This window comes from Ranitomeya variabilis, chromosome 3 (assembly GCF_051348905.1).
Source record: "Ranitomeya variabilis isolate aRanVar5 chromosome 3, aRanVar5.hap1, whole genome shotgun sequence".
Classification (NCBI taxonomy): Eukaryota; Metazoa; Chordata; class Amphibia; order Anura; family Dendrobatidae; genus Ranitomeya; species Ranitomeya variabilis.
This window is the reverse complement of record NC_135234.1, coordinates 169824078-169844990: the sequence shown is the minus strand read 5'-3', so window position 1 is coordinate 169844990 and position 20913 is coordinate 169824078.

The following is a 20913-nucleotide window of genomic DNA, read 5'->3' as shown; positions in this document are numbered from 1 at the left end:
ACTGCTTTTTTCAAAGCACATATCCTCTTGTTCCTTCCTTTCTGCACAGCTATCTTTTTTGTTTGTCCACACTTTTTATTTAATTTGTGCATCAGTCCACTCCTATTGCTGCCTGCCATACCTGGCTTACATTACTGCAGGGAGATAGTAATTGTAGGACAGTTTTTTTTTTTTTTTTGTTTTTTTTTTGTGGGAGATTAAGATTGGCATTTCTGCTACAGTGCCATCTCTCACTGAGTGGGCCATAGAAAGCCTATTTATTTTTTCCGTGATTTGTGTTCTAAAATCTACCTCAACACAAAAACACTACATCAATCAGTGGGAGAAAAATATTGGCCTCAGTCAGGGCTTGTGTGCCACTGCTGTGTGTGCTATCTCTCATTCAGTGGGCTATAGCAAGCCTATTTTTTTTTTTTTTTTTTTTTAATATTATTCGGTTTCTAAAGTCTCCCTGAAAAAAAAAAAAAACCTAAAAAAACAGTGGGAGAGTAATATTGCCCTTTCAGCTTGTGTGCCAGTCTTGACTCCTGGGTGTGCCACCTCTCTCCCTCTCATTCAGTGGGCCATAGAAAGCCTATTTATTTTTTTTTTTTAATATTATTTGGTTTCTAATTCTCCCTGAAAAAAAAAAAAAAAACCTAAAAAAACAGTGGGAGAATAATATTGCCCTTTCAGCTTGTGTGCCAGTCTTGACTCCTGGGTGTGCCACCTCTCTCCCTTTCATTCAGTGGGCCATAGAAAGCCTATTTATTTTTTCCGTGATTTGTGTTCTAAATTCTACCTCAACACAAAAACACTACATCAATCAGTGGGAGAAAAATATTGGCCTCAGTCAGGGCTTGTGTGCCACTGCTGTGTGTGCTATCTCTCATTCAGTGGGCTATAGCAAGCCTATTTTTTTTTTTTTTTTTTTTTAATATTATTTGGTTTCTAAAGTCTCCCTGAAAAAAAAAAAAAACCTAAAAAAACAGTGGGAGAATAATATTGCCCTTTCAGCTTGTGTGCCAGTCTTGACTCCTGGGTGTGCCACCTCTCTCCCTCTCATTCAGTGGGCCATAGAAAGCCTATTTATTTTTTTTTTTAAATATTATTGGGTTTCTAAAGTCTCCCTGAAAAAACAAAAAATACATAAAAAAACAGTGGGAGAGTAATATTGCCCTTTCAGCTTGTGTGCCAGTCTTGACTCCTGGGTGTGCCACCTCTCTCCCTTTCATTCAGTGGGCCATAGAAAGCCTATTTATTTTTTCCGTGATTTGTGTTCTAAATTCTACCTCAACACAAAAACACTACATCAATCAGTGGGAGAAAAATATTGGCCTCAGTCAGGGCTTGTGTGCCACTGCTGTGTGTCCTATCTCTCATTCAGTGGGCTATAGCAAGCCTATTTTTTTTTTTTTTTTTTTTTTTTTTTTTAATATTATTTGGTTTGTAAAGTCTCCCTGAAAAAAAAAAAAAAAACCTAAAAAAACAGTGGGAGAGTAATATTGCCCTTTCAGCTTGTGTGCCAGTCTTGACTCCTGGGTGTGCCACCTCTCTCCCTCTCATTCAGTGGGCCATAGAAAGCCTATTTATTTATTTTTTTAAATATTATTGGGTTTCTAAAGTCTCCCTGAAAAAACAAAAAATACATAAAAAAACAGTGGGAGAGTAATATTGCCCTTTCAGCTTGTGTGCCAGTCTTGACTCCTGGGTGTGCCACCTCTCTCCCTTTCATTCAGTGGGCCATAGAAAGCCTATTTATTTTTTCCGTGATTTGTGTTCTAAATTCTACCTCAACACAAAAACACTACATCAATCAGTGGGAGAAAAATATTGGCCTCAGTCAGGGCTTGTGTGCCACTGCTGTGTGTCCTATCTCTCATTCAGTGGGCTATAGCAAGCCTATTTTTTTTTTTTTTTTTTTAATATTATTTGGTTTGTAAAGTCTCCCTGAAAAAAAAAAAAAAAACCTAAAAAAACAGTGGGAGAGTAATATTGCCCTTTCAGCTTGTGTGCCAGTCTTGACTCCTGGGTGTGCCACCTCTCTCCCTCTCATTCAGTGGGCCATAGAAAGCCTATTTATTTATTTTTTTTAATATTATTTGGTTTCTAATTCTCCCTGAAAAAAAAAAAAAAAACCTAAAAAAACAGTGGGAGAATAATATTGCCCTTTCAGCTTGTGTGCCAGTCTTGACTCCTGGGTGTGCCACCTCTCTCCCTCTCATTCAGTGGGCCATAGAAAGCCTATTTATTTTTTTTTTAAAATATTATTGGGTTTCTAAAGTCTCCCTGAAAAAACAAAAAATACATAAAAAAACAGTGGGAGAGTAATATTGCCCTTTCAGCTTGTGTGCCAGTCTTGACTCCTGGGTGTGCCACCTCTCTCCCTTTCATTCAGTGGGCCATAGAAAGCCTATTTATTTTTTCCGTGATTTGTGTTCTAAATTCTACCTCAACACAAAAACACTACATCAATCAGTGGGAGAAAAATATTGGCCTCAGTCAGGGCTTGTGTGCCACTGCTGTGTGTGCTATCTCTCATTCAGTGGGCTATAGCAAGCCTATTTTTTTTTTTTTTTTTTTTTAATATTATTTGGTTTCTAAAGTCTCCCTGAAAAAAAAAAAAAACCTAAAAAAACAGTGGGAGAATAATATTGCCCTTTCAGCTTGTGTGCCAGTCTTGACTCCTGGGTGTGCCACCTCTCTCCCTCTCATTCAGTGGGCCATAGAAAGCCTATTTATTTTTTTTTTTAAATATTATTGGGTTTCTAAAGTCTCCCTGAAAAAACAAAAAATACATAAAAAAACAGTGGGAGAGTAATATTGCCCTTTCAGCTTGTGTGCCAGTCTTGACTCCTGGGTGTGCCACCTCTCTCCCTTTCATTCAGTGGGCCATAGAAAGCCTATTTATTTTTTCCGTGATTTGTGTTCTAAATTCTACCTCAACACAAAAACACTACATCAATCAGTGGGAGAAAAATATTGGCCTCAGTCAGGGCTTGTGTGCCACTGCTGTGTGTCCTATCTCTCATTCAGTGGGCTATAGCAAGCCTATTTTTTTTTTTTTTTTTTTTTTTTTTTTTTTTTAATATTATTTGGTTTCTAAAGTCTCCCTGAAAAAAAAAAAAAAAACCTAAAAAAACAGTGGGAGAGTAATATTGCCCTTTCAGCTTGTGTGCCAGTCTTGACTCCTGGGTGTGCCACCTCTCTCCCTCTCATTCAGTGGGCCATAGAAAGCCTATTTATTTTTTTTTTTTAATATTATTTGGTTTCTAATTCTCCCTGAAAAAAAAAAAAAAAACCTAAAAAAACAGTGGGAGAATAATATTGCCCTTTCAGCTTGTGTGCCAGTCTTTACTCCTGGGTGTGCCACCTCTCTCCCTCTCATTCAGTGGGCCATAGAAAGCCTATTTATTTTTTTTTTTAAATATTATTGGGTTTCTAAAGTCTCCCTGAAAAAACAAAAAATACATAAAAAAACAGTGGGAGAGTAATATTGCCCTTTCAGCTTGTGTGCCAGTCTTGACTCCTGGGTGTGCCACCTCTCTCCCTTTCATTCAGTGGGCCATAGAAAGCCTATTTATTTTTTCCGTGATTTGTGTTCTAAATTCTACCTCAACACAAAAACACTACATCAATCAGTGGGAGAAAAATATTGGCCTCAGTCAGGGCTTGTGTGCCACTGCTGTGTGTGCTATCTCTCATTCAGTGGGCTATAGCAAGCCTATTTTTTTTTTTTTTTTTTTTTTTTTTAATATTATTTGGTTTCTAAAGTCTCCCTGAAAAAAAAAAAAAAACCTAAAAAAACAGTGGGAGAGTAATATTGCCCTTTCAGCTTGTGTGCCAGTCTTGACTCCTGGGTGTGCCACCTCTCTCCCTCTCATTCAGTGGGCCATAGAAAGCCTTTTTTTTTTGGTTTTTTTTTAATATTATTTGGTTTCTAAAGTCTCCCTGAAAAAAACAAAAAAAACATAAAAAACAGTGGGAGAGTAATATTGCCCTTTCAGCTTGTGCGCCAGTCTTGACTCCTGGTTGTGCCACCTCTCTCTCTCTAATTGTGGGCCATAGAAAGCCTTTTTTTTTTTTTTTTTTTAATATTATTTGGTTTCTAAAGTCTCCCTGAGAAAAAAAAAAAAATAAATTAGGTGGGAGATTAATATTGACATTAGTGCTTGAGTGACAGTCCTGCGTGTGTGTCATCTCTGTGATTTTGTGCCACAGAAAACAGAGTGTGTAACATTGTGCCTGATTTTCCTTGTGGTCTCACCAACCTGTTAAGGGATATTGAAATCATACTGAAGTTATAGCTCACCGTGTAAGTTGTTTGACAGCAACAAATAAAGTTACTTTGGTTAAGATTTTAAAACAATGAGGAAGTCTGGTGCAAGAGGTCGTCGTGGGCGTTCATTGTCAGCTGGTAATGATGGTAGTGGTAGTGGAGCATCAGGTGGTCGTGGGGATAAAAATATTCCACCTAAGTCTGGAGCTGTGGAGCCAGTTTCGTCGTCAGGCTACACAAGGCCTCGAACGCTCTCTTTTCTGGGAGTAGGAAAACCGCTTTTAAAGGCGGAGCAGCAACAGCAAGTTTTGGCTTACATTGCAGACTCAGCCTCTAGCTCTTTTGCCTCCTCTTCCGAAACTGGTAAATGTAAAAGCAGCGCGTCGCTTGTGGATGTTCACGGTCAGGGACAAGTCGCTTCCTTGTCCTCCTCAGCAAAAACTACAACAAGAGAGAAGGATGCAGCAGGCGACACAACGGGTCACTCCATGGAGCTCTTTACACATACCGTCCCTGGCTTAGAAAGTGAAACATTTAACAGGCCATGCCCATTACAAGTATATTCTGACATGGAGTGCACTGATGCACAGCCACAGCCAGAGTACTATGCTGCTCCTTTGACTCAGACCACCACATTGCCCTCTCAGGGTACAGATCCACAATCAGACCCTGATGAGACTATGTTGCCCCGCCACGAACGCTATACCACCGACCGACACAGTGACACAGACGAAGTTGCACACGAGCTCGAAGAGGAGGTAATAGATGACCCAGTTATTGACCCCGATTGGCAGCCATTGGGGGAACAGGGTGCAGGCGGCAGTAGTTCAGAAGCGGAGGTGGAGGAGGGGCCGCAGCAGGCATCAACATCGCAACAGGTTCCATCTGCCGGGCCCGTATCTGGACCAAAACGCGTGTCAAAGCCAAAACCTGTTGGAGCACAGCGTTGCCATCCGGTTAAAGCTCAGTCTGCAATCCCTGAAAAGGGATCCGAGTCTAGGAAGAGTGCAGTCTGGCATTTTTTTAAACAACATCCAACTGATCAGCGCAAAGTCATCTGTCAAAAATGTTCAACTAGCTTAAGCAGAGGTCAGAATCTGAAAAGTCTAAATACTAGTTGCATGCATAGACACTTAACCACCATGCATTTTCAAGCCTGGACTAACTACCAAACGTCCCTCAAGGTTGTAGCACCCTCGGCCAATGAAGCTAGTCAGCAACGCAACATCCCTTCCGTCACTGTAAGGCCACCATTTTCCGCACCACCGGCAGTATCTGTGCAGGTTTCTTTGCCAGCCAAAAGCAGTCAGGGTCAGGGAATCACCAGTTTTGTAGGAGGAAATATTGCATCTAGGGCACCGGCGGAAACAATACCGTCTCCAACCGTCTCTCAGTCTGCCATGTACACCGGCACACCCGAAAGTTCCACGATCTCCAGCTCTCCAGTCCAGCTCACCCTACATGAGACTCTGGTTAGAAAAAGGAAGTACTTATCCTCGCATCCGCGTACACAGGGTTTTAACGCCCACATAGCTAGACTAATCTCGTTAGAGATGATGCCCTACCGGTTAGTTGAAAGCGAAGCTTTCAAAGCCCTGATGGAGTACGCTGAACCACGATACGAGCTACCCAGTCGACACTTTTTTTCCAGAAAAGCCATCCCAGCCCTGCACCAGCATGTTAAACAGCGCATCGTCCATGCACTCAGGCAATCTGTGAGTACAAAGGTGCACCTGACTACAGATGCATGGACCAGTAGGCATGGCCAGGGACGTTATGTGTCCATCACGGCACACTGGGTGAATGTGGTGGATGCAGGGTCCACAGGCGACATCAATTTAGGGACAGTTGTGCCTAGCCCACGGTCTAGGAAACAGTTGGCTGTAGGCGTTCGCACCCCCTCCTCCTCCTCCTCGTCCTCCTGCAGAAGCTACAGCTCTTCCACAGAACGCAGTCGGCCAACCACTCCATCGGCAGATGACACTGTTGCACACCAGTTGTCCCATTATGGGCCAGCTACTGCCAAGCGTCAGCAGGCTGTATTGGCTATGAAGTGTTTGGGCGACAACAGACACACCGCGGAAGTTCTGTCCGAGTTCTTGCAACAAGAAACGCAGTCGTGGCTGGGCACAGTAGATCTTGAGGCAGGCAAGGTAGTGAGTGATAACGGAAGGAATTTCATGGCTGCCATCTCCCTTTCCCAACTGAAACACATTCCTTGCCTGGCTCACACCTTAAACCTGGTGGTGCAGTGCTTATTGAAAACTTATCCTGGGTTCTCCGACCTGCTCCTCAAAGTGCGTGCACTTTGCTCACATATCCGACGTTCGCCTGTACACGCCAGCCGTATGCAGACCTATCAGCGGTCTTTGAACCTTCCCCAGCATCGCCTAATCATAGACGTTGCAACAAGGTGGAACTCAACACTGCACATGCTTCAGAGACTGTGCGAACAGAGGCGTGCTGTTATTTATTTGTGGGAGGATACACGGGCAGGCAGTAGGATGGCAGACATGGAGTTGTCAGGTGTGCAGTGGTCGAAGATACAAGACATGTGTCAAGTCCTTCAGTGTTTTGAGGAATGCACACGGCTGGTTAGTGCAGACAACGCCGTAATAAGCATGAGCATCCCCCTAATGCGTCTGCTGATGCAAAGTTTGACGCACATAAAGGAGCAGGCGTCTGCACCAGAGGAAGAGGGAAGCCTTGATGACAGTCAGCCATTGTCTGGTCAGGGCAGTGTACAGGACGAGGTAGCGGGCGAAGAGGAGGTGGAGGACGAGGAGAATGATGGGGATGAGTATATTTTTAATGCGGAAACTTTCACGGGGGCACAGGAAATTGGTTGCGTGTCACGGCCGGGTTCTGGTTTTTTGAGGGACACAAGTGACGTAGATTTGCCTGCAACTGCCCCTCAACCAATCACAACCGGAGATTTGACAAGTGGAACTTTGGCCCACATGGCGGATTATGCCTTACGTATCCTAAAAAGGGACACACGCATTACGAAAATGATGAACGATGACGATTACTGGTTGGCCTGCCTCCTTGATCCACGCTATAAAGGCAAATTGCAAAATATTATGCCACATGAGAACTTGGAACTAATATTAGCAACCAAACAATCAACTCTTGTTGACCGTTTGCTTCAGGCATTCCCAGCACACAGCGCACGTGATCGTTCTCACACGAGCTCCAGGGGGCAGCAGACTAGGAGTGTTAGGGGTGCACACATCAGAAGTGGCGTTGGACAGAGGGGTTTTCTGACCAGGTTGTGGAGTGATTTTGCTATGACCGCAGACAGGACAGGTACTGCTGCATCAATTGAAAGTGACAGGAGACAACATTTGTCCAGTATGGTTACTAACTATTTTTCATCCCTTATCGATGTTCTCCCTCAACCGTCATTCCCATTTGATTACTGGGCCTCCAAATTAGACACCTGGCCAGAATTGGCAGAATATGCATTGCAGGAGCTTGCTTGCCCGGCAGCAAGTGTCCTATCAGAAAGAGTATTCAGTGCTGCAGGTTCAATATTAACCGAAAAAAGGACTCGTCTGGCTACCCAAAATGTTGACGATCTAACATTCATTAAAATGAACCACAACTGGATTTCGAAATCTTTTGCCCCACCTTGCCCGGCCGACACCTAGCTTTCCTATGAAAAGCTCTTGCCTGTGAATTACTTTTCTAATGTCTAATTTGCTGCAGCTGATTGTACAGCATACGACATGTTTACACCTCCCTAAATGGCAAAACTCCCCACACGGGGCCGTGGTATCGCGACTTGGCGCAAGCACCCGTGAGACTGCTGTTTGTCTGAAGAGGTGGGTGTGCTCGCTTTTGGTTGACGGCATTGCTACTGGGTCCCTCATAGTACAATGTAGTGTCTCTGGCGGTGGTGGTGCGCACCCAACGTCAGACACACCGTTGTAACATGAGGGGCCCTGGGGCGGTCCCGCCGGCCTCAAGAGAGTTCCCCCCTACCCCAGCTCAAAATGTGCTCTACCACGTGCAAAATTATGTCGCACAGCTCCACCAATCTTTAGTCTATTCGCTGACATCATTCAATGTCTGGCACTGACAATACAAATTTGTAGACATCTATGATGCAACTTAAAGTAGTCTGTGTCTGTGTCCTATATTGGCACCATTAAATAGTTACTGCCAAATTAGTATGTCAGAAACTCAGTAGATGAGCCCACCCCTGTACCTAAGTATGCCACCTTTTTTTTTTGTTTTGGTTGTTTTGCGAGACATTAACATCTATTTATATTTTGGGAGTACTGGGACAGACACTCCTTGCACTACTCCTCCACTCACCACCAAGCTGCCTGTGTATCCATGTAACCGCTGTGAAACTGCCATGAGCCTATTGTTTGTTATTTTAGGCCTTTGATAGCCTGTCTGCGGTCCCTACTTTAAATACTCCTCCACTCACCACCAAGCTGCCTGTGTATCCATGTAACCGCTGTAAAACTGCCATGAGCCTATTGTTTGTTATGTTAGGCCTTTGATAGCCTGTCTGCGGTCCCTACTTTAAATACTCCTCCACTGACCAGACCACTGCTGCCCGTGTACCCCTGGAACCAATTATAAAGTGCCTACAGCCAGCCCATTTTCTTATGTTAGGCCTTTGAAGCCTGTCTGCGGTCCCTACTTTAAATACTCCTCCACTCACCACCACCAAGCTGCCTGCCCGTGTATCCATGTAACCGCTGTGAAACTGCCATGAGCCTATTGTTTGTTATTTTAGGCCTTTGATAGCCTGTCTGCGGTCCCTACTTTAAATACTCCTCCACTGACCACCAAGCTGCCTGCCCGTGTATCCATGTAACCGCTGTGAAACTGCCATGAGCCTATTGTTTGTTATTTTAGGCCTTTGATAGCCTGTCTGCGGTCCCTACTTTAAATACTCCTCCACTCACCACCAAGCTGCCTGTGTATCCATGTAACCGCTGTAAAACTGCCATGAGCCTATTGTTTGTTATGTTAGGCCTTTGATAGCCTGTCTGCGGTCCCTACTTTAAATACTCCTCCACTGACCAGACCACTGCTGCCCGTGTACCCCTGGAACCAATTATAAAGTGCCTACAGCCAGCCCATTTTCTTATGTTAGGCCTTTGAAGCCTGTCTGCGGTCCCTACTTTAAATACTCCTCCACTCACCACCACCAAGCTGCCTGCCCGTGTATCCATGTAACCGCTGTGAAACTGCCATGAGCCTATTGTTTGTTATGTTAGGCCTTTGATAGCCTGTCTGCGGTCCCTACTTTAAATACTCCTCCACTGACCAGACCACTGCTGCCCGTGTACCCCTGGAACCAATTATAAAGTGCCTACAGCCAGCCCATTTTCTTATGTTAGGCCTTTGAAGCCTGTCTGCGGTCCCTACTTTAAATACTCCTCCACTCACCACCACCAAGCTGCCTGCCCGTGTATCCATGTAACCGCTGTGAAACTGCCATGAGCCTATTGTTTGTTATTTTAGGCCTTTGATAGCCTGTCTGCGGTCCCTACTTTAAATACTCCTCCACTGACCAGACCACTGCTGCCCGTGTACCCCTGGAACCAATTATAAAGTGCCTACAGCCAGCCCATTTTCTTATGTTAGGCCTTTGAAGCCTGTCTGCGGTCCCTACTTTAAATACTCCTCCACTCACCACCACCAAGCTGCCTGCCCGTGTATCCATGTAACCGCTGTGAAACTGCCATGAGCCTATTGTTTGTTATGTTAGGCCTTTGATAGCCTGTCTGCGGTCCCTACTTTAAATACTCCTCCACTGACCAGACCACTGCTGCCCGTGTACCCCTGGAACCAATTATAAAGTGCCTACAGCCAGCCCATTTTCTTATGTTAGGCCTTTGAAGCCTGTCTGCGGTCCCTACTTTAAATACTCCTCCACTCACCACCACCAAGCTGCCTGCCCGTGTATCCATGTAACCGCTGTGAAACTGCCATGAGCCTATTGTTTGTTATGTTAGGCCTTTGATAGCCTGTCTGCGGTCCCTACTTTAAATACTCCTCCACTGACCAGACCACTGCTGCCCGTGTACCCCTGGAACCAATTATAAAGTGCCTACAGCCAGCCCATTTTCTTATGTTAGGCCTTTGAAGCCTGTCTGCGGTCCCTACTTTAAATACTCCTCCACTCACCACCACCAAGCTGCCTGCCCGTGTATCCATGTAACCGCTGTGAAACTGCCATGAGCCTATTGTTTGTTATTTTAGGCCTTTGATAGCCTGTCTGCGGTCCCTACTTTAAATACTCCTCCACTGACCACCAAGCTGCCTGCCCGTGTATCCATGTAACCGATGTAAAACTGCCATGACTGCCTACTGTTTGTTATTTTAGGCCTTTGATAGCCTGTCTGCGGCCCCTACTTGCAATACTCCTCCACTGACCACAATGCTGCCTGGAGTGCCTGCCTGTGTATCCATGTAACCGATGTAAAACTGCCATGACTGCCTACTGTTTGTTATTTTAGGCCTTTGATAGCCTGTCTGCAGCCCCTACTTGCAATACTCCTCCACTGACCACACCAATGCTGCCCGTGTACCCCTGGAACCTATTTAAAAGTTCATAGAGCCTAGTTATATATTTTATTTACTATTAATAAGGCCATGATGGACTACGCTGTACCACGCTACAAGCTAACCAGTCGACACTTCTTTTGCGAGAAAAGCCATCCCAACCCTCCACCAGCATGTAAAAGACCGCATTGTCCATGCACTCTGGCAATCTGTGAGTACAAAGGTGCACCCGACAACAGACGCATGGACCTGTAGGCATGGCCACGGAAGATTACGTGTCCATTACGGCGCAATGGGTTAATGTGGTGGATGCATGGTCCACAGGGGACAGCCTACTAAGTCTGTCTGCAGTCCCTAATTCAAATTGTCCTCCACTGTCTAAATCGGAACTTCCACCTTCTGGCTTTCGGCCTATAGTATCAGAAATTAAACTGCATTTGGCCTTCAACTTTGGTTAGGGCCTACTAACGGCTTCTGCCCCTCCCTGGTGTTGCCCTCAACTAAATAAAGCTGAGCTTCAACCTTCCGGCTCTCATTAAGTGGTTTTAAAAAAAAAATGGTGGTTAGGGCCTACTAACGGCTTCTGCCCCTCCCTGGTGTTGCCCTCAACTAAATAAAGCTGAGCTTCAACCTTCTGCTCCAAATTACCATTTTGAAAAATGCAATAGGCTTTTCCGGCCTACTAAAGGTGTCTGTCTGTGTGCCCCTCCCTGGTGTTGTCCTCAACTAAATAAAGCTGAGCTTCAACCTTCCGGCTCTCATTATGTGGTTTTAAAAAAAAAAATGGTGGTTAGGGCCTACTAACGGCTTCTGCCCCTCCCTGGTGTTGCCCTCAACTAAATAAAGCTGAGCTTCAACCTTCTGCTCCAAATTACCATTTTGAAAAATGCAATAGGCTTTTCAGGCCTACAAAAGGTGTCTGTCTGTGTGCCCCTCCCTGGTGTTGTCCTCAACTAAATAAAGCTGAGCTTCAACCTTCCGGCTCTCATTATGTGGTTTTAAAAAAAAAAATGGTGGTTAGGGCCTACTAACGGCTTCTGCCCCTCCCTGGTGTTGCCCTCAACTAAATAAAGCTGAGCTTCAACCTTCCGGCTCTCATTATGTGGTTTTAAAAAAAAAAATGGTGGTTAGGGCCTACTAACGGCTTCTGCCCCTCCCTGGTGTTGTCCTCAACTAAATAAAGCTGAGCTTCAACCTTCCGGCTCTCATTAAGTGGTTTTAAAAAAAAAATGGTGGTTAGGGCCTACTAACGGCTTCTGCCCCTCCCTGGTGTTGCCCTCAACTAAATAAAGCTGAGCTTCAACCTTCTGCTCCAAATTACCATTTTGAAAAATGCAATAGGCTTTTCCGGCCTACTAAAGGTGTCTGTCTGTGTGCCCCTCCCTGGTGTTGTCCTCAACTAAATAAAGCTGAGCTTCAACCTTCCGGCTCTCATTATGTGGTTTTAAAAAAAAAAATGGTGGTTAGGGCCTACTAACGGCTTCTGCCCCTCCCTGGTGTTGCCCTCAACTAAATAAAGCTGAGCTTCAACCTTCCGGCTCTCATTATGTGGTTTTAAAAAAAAAAATGGTGGTTAGGGCCTACTAACGGCTTCTGCCCCTCCCTGGTGTTGTCCTCAACTAAATAAAGCTGAGCTTCAACCTTCCGGCTCTCATTAAGTGGTTTTAAAAAAAAAATGGTGGTTAGGGCCTACTAACGGCTTCTGCCCCTCCCTGGTGTTGCCCTCAACTAAATAAAGCTGAGCTTCAACCTTCTGCTCCAAATTACCATTTTGAAAAATGCAATAGGCTTTTCAGGCCTACAAAAGGTGTCTGTCTGTGTGCCCCTCCCTGGTGTTGTCCTCAACTAAATAAAGCTGAGCTTCAACCTTCCGGCTCTCATTATGTGGTTTTAAAAAAAAAAATGGTGGTTAGGGCCTACTAACGGCTTCTGCCCCTCCCTGGTGTTGTCCTCAACTAAATAAAGCTGAGCTTCAACCTTCCGGCTCTCATTAAGTGGTTTTAAAAAAAAAATGGTGGTTAGGGCCTACTAACGGCTTCTGCCCCTCCCTGGTGTTGCCCTCAACTAAATAAAGCTGAGCTTCAACCTTCCGGCTCTCATTATGTGGTTTTAAAAAAAAAAATGGTGGTTAGGGCCTACTAACGGCTTCTGCCCCTCCCTGGTGTTGTCCTCAACTAAATAAAGCTGAGCTTCAACCTTCCGGCTCTCATTAAGTGGTTTTTTTAAAAAAAAAATGGTGGTTAGGGCCTACTAACGGCTTCTGCCCCTCCCTGGTGTTGTCCTCAACTAAATAAAGCTGAGCTTCAACCTTCCGGCTCTCATTAAGTGGTTTTAAAAAAAAAATGGTGGTTAGGGCCTACTAACGGCTTCTGCCCCTCCCTGGTGTTGCCCTCAACTAAATAAAGCTGAGCTTCAACCTTCTGCTCCAAATTACCATTTTGAAAAATGCAATAGGCTTTTCAGGCCTACAAAAGGTGTCTGTCTGTGTGCCCCTCCCTGGTGTTGTCCTCAACTAAATAAAGCTGAGCTTCAACCTTCCGGCTCTCATTATGTGGTTTTAAAAAAAAAAATGGTGGTTAGGGCCTACTAACGGCTTCTGCCCCTCCCTGGTGTTGTCCTCAACTAAATAAAGCTGAGCTTCAACCTTCCGGCTCTCATTAAGTGGTTTTAAAAAAAAAATGGTGGTTAGGGCCTACTAACGGCTTCTGCCCCTCCCTGGTGTTGCCCTCAACTAAATAAAGCTGAGCTTCAACCTTCTGCTCCAAATTACCATTTTGAAAAATGCAATAGGCTTTTCCGGCCTACTAAAGGTGTCTGTCTGTGTGCCCCTCCCTGGTGTTGTCCTCAACTAAATAAAGCTGAGCTTCAACCTTCCGGCTCTCATTATGTGGTTTTAAAAAAAAAAATGGTGGTTAGGGCCTACTAACGGCTTCTGCCCCTCCCTGGTGTTGTCCTCAACTAAATAAAGCTGAGCTTCAACCTTCCGGCTCTCATTAAGTGGTTTTAAAAAAAAAAAAATGGTGGTTAGGGCCTACTAACGGCTTCTGCCCCTCCCTGGTGTTGTCCTCAACTAAATAAAGCTGAGCTTCAACCTTCCGGCTCTCATTATGTGGTTTTAAAAAAAAAAATGGTGGTTAGGGCCTACTAACGGCTTCTGCCCCTCCCTGGTGTTGCCCTCAACTAAATAAAGCTGAGCTTCAACCTTCTGCTCCAAATTACCATTTTGAAAAATGCAATAGGCTTTTCAGGCCTACAAAAGGTGTCTGTCTGTGTGCCCCTCCCTGGTGTTGTCCTCAACTAAATAAAGCTGAGCTTCAACCTTCCGGCTCTCATTATGTGGTTTTAAAAAAAAAAATGGTGGTTAGGGCCTACTAACGGCTTCTGCCCCTCCCTGGTGTTGTCCTCAACTAAATAAAGCTGAGCTTCAACCTTCCGGCTCTCATTAAGTGGTTTTAAAAAAAAAAAAATGGTGGTTAGGGCCTACTAACGGCTTCTGCCCCTCCCTGGTGTTGTCCTCAACTAAATAAAGCTGAGCTTCAACCTTCCGGCTCTCATTAAGTGGTTTTAAAAAAAAAAATGGTGGTTAGGGCCTACTAACGGCTTCTGCCCCTCCCTGGTGTTGTCCTCAACTAAATAAAGCTGAGCTTCAACCTTCCGGCTCTCATTAAGTGGTTTTAAAAAAAAAATGGTGGTTAGGGCCTACTAACGGCTTCTGCCCCTCCCTGGTGTTGCCCTCAACTAAATAAAGCTGAGCTTCAACCTTCTGCTCCAAATTACCATTTTGAAAAATGCAATAGGCTTTTCCGGCCTACTAAAGGTGTCTGTCTGTGTGCCCCTCCCTTGTGTTGTCCTCAACTAAATAAAGCTGAGCTTCAACCTTCCGGCTCTCATTATGTGGTTTTAAAAAAAAAAATGGTGGTTAGGGCCTACTAACGGCTTCTGCCCCTCCCTGGTGTTGTCCTCAACTAAATAAAGCTGAGCTTCAACCTTCCGGCTCTCATTAAGTGGTTTTAAAAAAAAAAAAATGGTGGTTAGGGCCTACTAACGGCTTCTGCCCCTCCCTGGTGTTGTCCTCAACTAAATAAAGCTGAGCTTCAACCTTCCGGCTCTCATTAAGTGGTTTTAAAAAAAAAATGGTGGTTAGGGCCTACTAACGGCTTCTGCCCCTCCCTGGTGTTGCCCTCAACTAAATAAAGCTGAGCTTCAACCTTCTGCTCCTAATTACCATTTTGAAAAATGCAATATGCTTTTCCGGCCTACTAAAGGTGTCTGTCTGTGTGCCCCTGCCTGGTGTTGCCCTCAACTAAATAAAGCTGAGCTTCAACCTTCTGCTCCAAATTACCATTTTAAAAAATGCAATAGGCTTTTCCGGCCTACTAAAGGTGTCTGCCCCTCCCTGGTGTTGTCCTCAACTGAACAAAGCTGAGCTTCCACATTCTGGCTTTCGCCCTATACTATCAGATATTAAACTGCATTTGGCCTACTAGTGTGGTTAGGCCCTTGAAACAGTGTCTGCTGCTCTTGGGTTTGCTACTCCACTGAACAAAGCAATGCCGCCTGTTTAGTCCTGTTACCAATTTTGAACTGCATGTAGCCTACTTTATTCTTTGGCCCTATATCTGTTTCCTCCTCATCCTGCCCATTGCCCAGCCACTGCTAAATGAGTCTGCTGGTACATTGACCTAGACCACTACATTCCCCTTGTACTCTACACAGCCAGAATCTGTCCCTGCTGAAAGTAAGGTTCCCCTTCCCGCATGTTATACCACCTTACACAGGGACAAAGAGGAAGGTGCAGATGAAAGTGCAGGTTCCTTCATCAGGTGGGGGGGCATACTCGTTGGCGACGTCACTGGCACAGGGCCGCTCAGAGTACGCAAAAGTGTCGCTGCTGGTGGGAGGCGCCCCCGCCATGCAAACACACCGCCGTACTTTGAGGGGCCCTGTGCCAGTGGCAATGCGAACGAGTGGGCCCCCCCCCTGCTTGCTCAGGATCACAGCACTTGCAACTTTTAAATACTTACCTTTCCCTGCAACACCGCCGTGACGTAGTCCGCATTTCCTGGGCCCACGAAAAACTTGAGCCAGCCCTACTCCCCCCACAACTTTCCCCCAATTCCCTATGCCCAACTACTATTATACAGTTAATTAAGATTGGCAAGCTTCAGAAACAAGAATGGATGTTTTTGGCATTAAAATGGGCACTGTAGGTGTTTTCCTGGCCTCCACTCACTGCCGACTATGCTTCCCCATTGACTTGCATTGGGTTTCGTGTTTCGGTCGATCCCCGACTTTTAGCGATAATCGGCCGACTGCACTCGACTCGACTCTGGACAAAATCGGGTTTCCCAAAACCCTACTCGATCTTAAAAAAATGAAAGTCGCTCAACCCTAATCACTATTAGATCAATCTGTCCCACACAGTATCATGTTATCAACAGCACATCTACAGTTTACACTGGGCGATGTGCTACTGAGAACAATGATTTCTGTTCCGGCATAAACAATCCAATCACTCAATGAATATGCAGCATTTTGCTTGTTTAGTATAATACACCCCATAGTCCTCCATATATTAGAATGTGCCCCATAGTCCTCCATATAGTATAATACACTCTCCATAGTCCTCTATATAGTATAATACACTCCCTATGGTCCTCCATATAGTATAATATACTCCCTTTAGTCCTTCATACAGTATAATACACTCCCTATAGTCCTCCATATATTAAAATACACTCCTCAGTCCTTCATATAGTATTATACACTTCCCATAGTCCTCCATATAGTATAATACACTCCTCATGGCCCTCCATATATTACAATACACTCCTCAGGCCTCATATAGTATAATACACTCCTCAGTCCTCCATATAGTGTAATACACTCCTCATAGTACTCCATATATTAAAATACACTCCTCAGTCCTCCATATAGTATAATACACTCCTCAGTCCTCCATATAGTATAATACACTCCTCATAGCCCTCCATATATTACAATACACTCAGTCCTCCATATAGTATAATACACTACTCAGTCCTCCATATAGTATAATACACTCCTCATAGCCCTTCATATATTACAATACACTCAGTCCTCCATATAGTATAATACACTACTCAGTCCTCCATATAGTATAATACACTTCTCGTAGTGCTCCATATTGTATAATGCACCGCCATAGTCATCCATGTAGTACAATTCACTTCCCATAGTATAATGCACCCCATAGTTCTTCATATAGTATAATGTATTCCCCATAGTCTTCTGTACAGAATAATGCAGCCCATATATAGTATAATGCAGCCACCCCATAAAGCATAATGCAGCCACCCCACAGAGTATAATGCAGCCACCCCAGAGTATAATGCAGCCTCCACAGAGTATAATGCAGCCACCTCACAGAGTATAATGCAGCCACTCCAGAGTATAATTCAGCCCTGCCATATAATATAATGTAATCCTCCATAGAATAGTATAATGCAGCCACTCCATAGAATATAATGCAGCCCCCATATATAGTATAATGCAGACCCTCCATAGAATATAATAAAGCCCCCCATACATTATAATCTAGCCCTCCATATAATATATTGCAGCCCCTCCATAGAATATAATGTAGCCCCCATAGAATATAATACAGGCCACCCATAGAATATAATACAGCCCCCATAGAATATTATGTAGCCCCATAGAATATAATACAGCCTCTCATAGAATATAATACACCCCACCCATAGAATATAATACAGCCCCCCATAGAATATAACGTACCCCCCATAGTATATAACACAGCCTCCCCATGAAATATAATGTAGCCCCCGTAGTATATAACACAGTCCCACATAGAATATAATGTATAATGTACCCCCATAGTATATAACACAGCCTCTCCATGAAATATAATGTAGCCCCCATAGTATATAACACAGTCCCCCGTAGAATATAGTGTATAATGTACCCCTATAGTATATAACACAGCCTCCCCATAGAATATAATGTACCCCCCATAGTATATAACATAGCCTCCTCCATAGAATATAATGTACCCCCATAGTATATAACACAGCCTCCTCCATAGAATATAATGTGCCCCCATAGTATATAACACAGCCTTCCCCATAGAATATAATGTATAATGTAACCCCCATAGTATATAACACAGCCTCCCCCATAGAATATAATGTACCCCCATAGTATATAACGCAACCTCCTCCATAGAATATAGTGTAGCGCCCCCATAGTATATAACACAGCCCTCCCATAGAATATAATGTGCCTCACATAGAATATACCACAACCTCCTCCATAGAATATAATGTGCCCCCATAGTATATAACACAGCCTCCTCCATAGAATATAATGTGTCCCCACATAGCATATAACACAGCCTCCTCCATAGAATATAATGTACACCCAATAGTATATAGCACAGCCTCCTCCATAGAAAATAATGTGCCCCCCATAGTATATAACACAGCCTCCTCCGTAGAATATGATGTGCCCCCCACATAGTATATAACACAGCCTTCCCCATAGAATATAATGTACCCCCATAGTATATAACACAGCCTCTCCCATAGAATATAATGTGCCCCCCATAGTATATAACACAGCCTCCTCCATAGAATATAATGTGCCCCTCCATAGTATATAACACAGCTTCCCCCATAGAATATAATGTGCCCCCCCATAGTATATAACACAGCCTCCTCCATAGAATATAATGTATAATGTACCCCCCATAGTATATAACACAGCCTCCTCCATAGAATATAATGTGCCCCTCCATAGTATATAACACAGCCTCCTCCTTAGAATATAATGTGCTCTCCCATAGTATATAACACAGCCTCCTCCATAGAATATAATATTCCCCTCCATAGTATATAACACAGCCTCCTCCATAGAATATAATGTGTCTCCCATAGTATATAACACAGCCTCCTCCATAGAATATAATGTGCTCTCCCATAGTATATAACACAGCCTCCTCCATAGAATATAATGTGCCCCCCCATAGTATATAACACAGCCTCCACCATAGAATATAATGTGCCCCCCATAGAATATAACACAGCCTCCTCCATAGAATATAATGTAGCGCCCCATAGTATATAACACAGCCTCCTCCATAGAATATAATATTCCCCTCCATAGTATATAACACAGCCTCCTCCATAGAATATAATGTGCCCCCCATGGTATATAACACAGCCTCCTCCATAGAATATAATGTGCCCCCCATAGTATATAACACAGCCTCCTCCTTAGAATATAATGTGCCCCCATAGTATATAACACAGCCTCCACCATAGAATATAATGTGCCCCCCCATAGTATATAACACAGTCCCACATAGAACATAATGTATAATGTACCCTCATAGTATATAACACAGCCTCTCCATGAAATATAATGTAGCCCCCATAGTATATAACACAGTCCCCCGTAGAATATAGTGTATAATGTACCCCCATAGTATATAACACAGCCTCCCCATAGAATATAATGTACCCCCCATGGTATATAACACAGCCTCCTCCATAGAATATAATGTGCCCCCCATGGTATATAACACAGCCTCCTCCATAGAATATAATGTGCCCCCCATAGTATATAACACAGCCTCCTCCTTAGAATATAATGTGCCCCCCATAGTATATAACACAGCCTCCACCATAGAATATAATGTGCCCCCCCATAGTATATAACACAGTCCCACATAGAATATAATGTATAATGTACCCCCATAGTATATAACACAGCCTCCTCCATAGAATATAATGTAGCGCCCCATAATATATAACACAGCCTCCTCCATAGAATATAATATTCCCCTCCATAGTATATAACACAGCCTCCTCCAAAGAATATAATGTGCCCCCCCATAGTATATAACACAGCCTCCACCATAGAATATAATGTAGCGCCCCCTTCCCAATAGCGCCACAGTCCAGTACTCACGGATATATTAAAATAAACACACACAATCCTCACTTCTCCTTGTGCCCCGCGTTGCTCCCGACTCTGGTCTCAGCGGCTGCACTGCCCGGGCCTAACACACAGTGGGTGTGCGATGATATGATGTCATCACGCACCCACAGTATCAGAGGCAGAGGGGAATGATGGGAGAGGGAACATCAGCTGACGCTCTCTCCTCCATCATTGCTTTGAACTGTACCGGCATCTATGACACCAGTATAGTTTAATGTGGTGGCAGTGGCGGTGGGGGGAGTCGGTGCTGGCAGCAGGCGGGCTGCATGATGTGCTGCATGATGTGCTGCTAGCTGGGGGCACCTGGGGGAGCGGGGGCCCTAGGCAGCTGCCTGGTCTGCTTGCCGCTAACGCTGGCCACCAGAAGGTTTAGCAGCTTCATTGCAAAAGGGATGAATAGATATGCACCTGCGAATTATTAGTTATTTGATTCTATAAATTAAATTTATGCCTATAGTTTTCTCACTTCACTTCACCAACTTAGACTATTTAGTGCTGATGCATCACACACAAATCGGTTTACATAAACATTTAAGCACAGTTGTAAAGTAACTAAATGGGTAAAAAGCCAAGGGGGTGAATACTTCCGCAAGCCACTGTATGAAGCAACAAATTGCAGTCCAGGCTTTTAGCCACACTAGATTTCAGAACAAAAAAAGCAAACTTACGTAATGCATTCTACAAACTTAGGACACTATTAGAACTCTGTTGAATGAACCATAGTGGTTACAATTACATGGAAACACATTTAACTCCCATTATTTCTGCTGAAACTGGCTCGGCATGAATAGTATTGATATGTTTATCTCTTGTACTACATGACCACAAAACCCTTTTGTGAATGACGTGTGGTGGGATCATTGATCCATATTACTTCTCCACAATTCTATTTTGTCATTCACTGTTTAAAACATATGGAAAGGGCTTGAAGCTCACTTGGGTGCAAAGGCCGGAAATTAAACAAGCAAAAAAAAAGAATGCTCAGAAGTACAGAGACAACTGCTAAATAAATTCTACTTCTCTGTGGTTGGGTGAACTGACCAGCTGAACATGCTGTTTCTCTATGGCCTTTAATCTTCAGATCCTAATAGACCAGTAATACAAAACTGATATTTCATTTT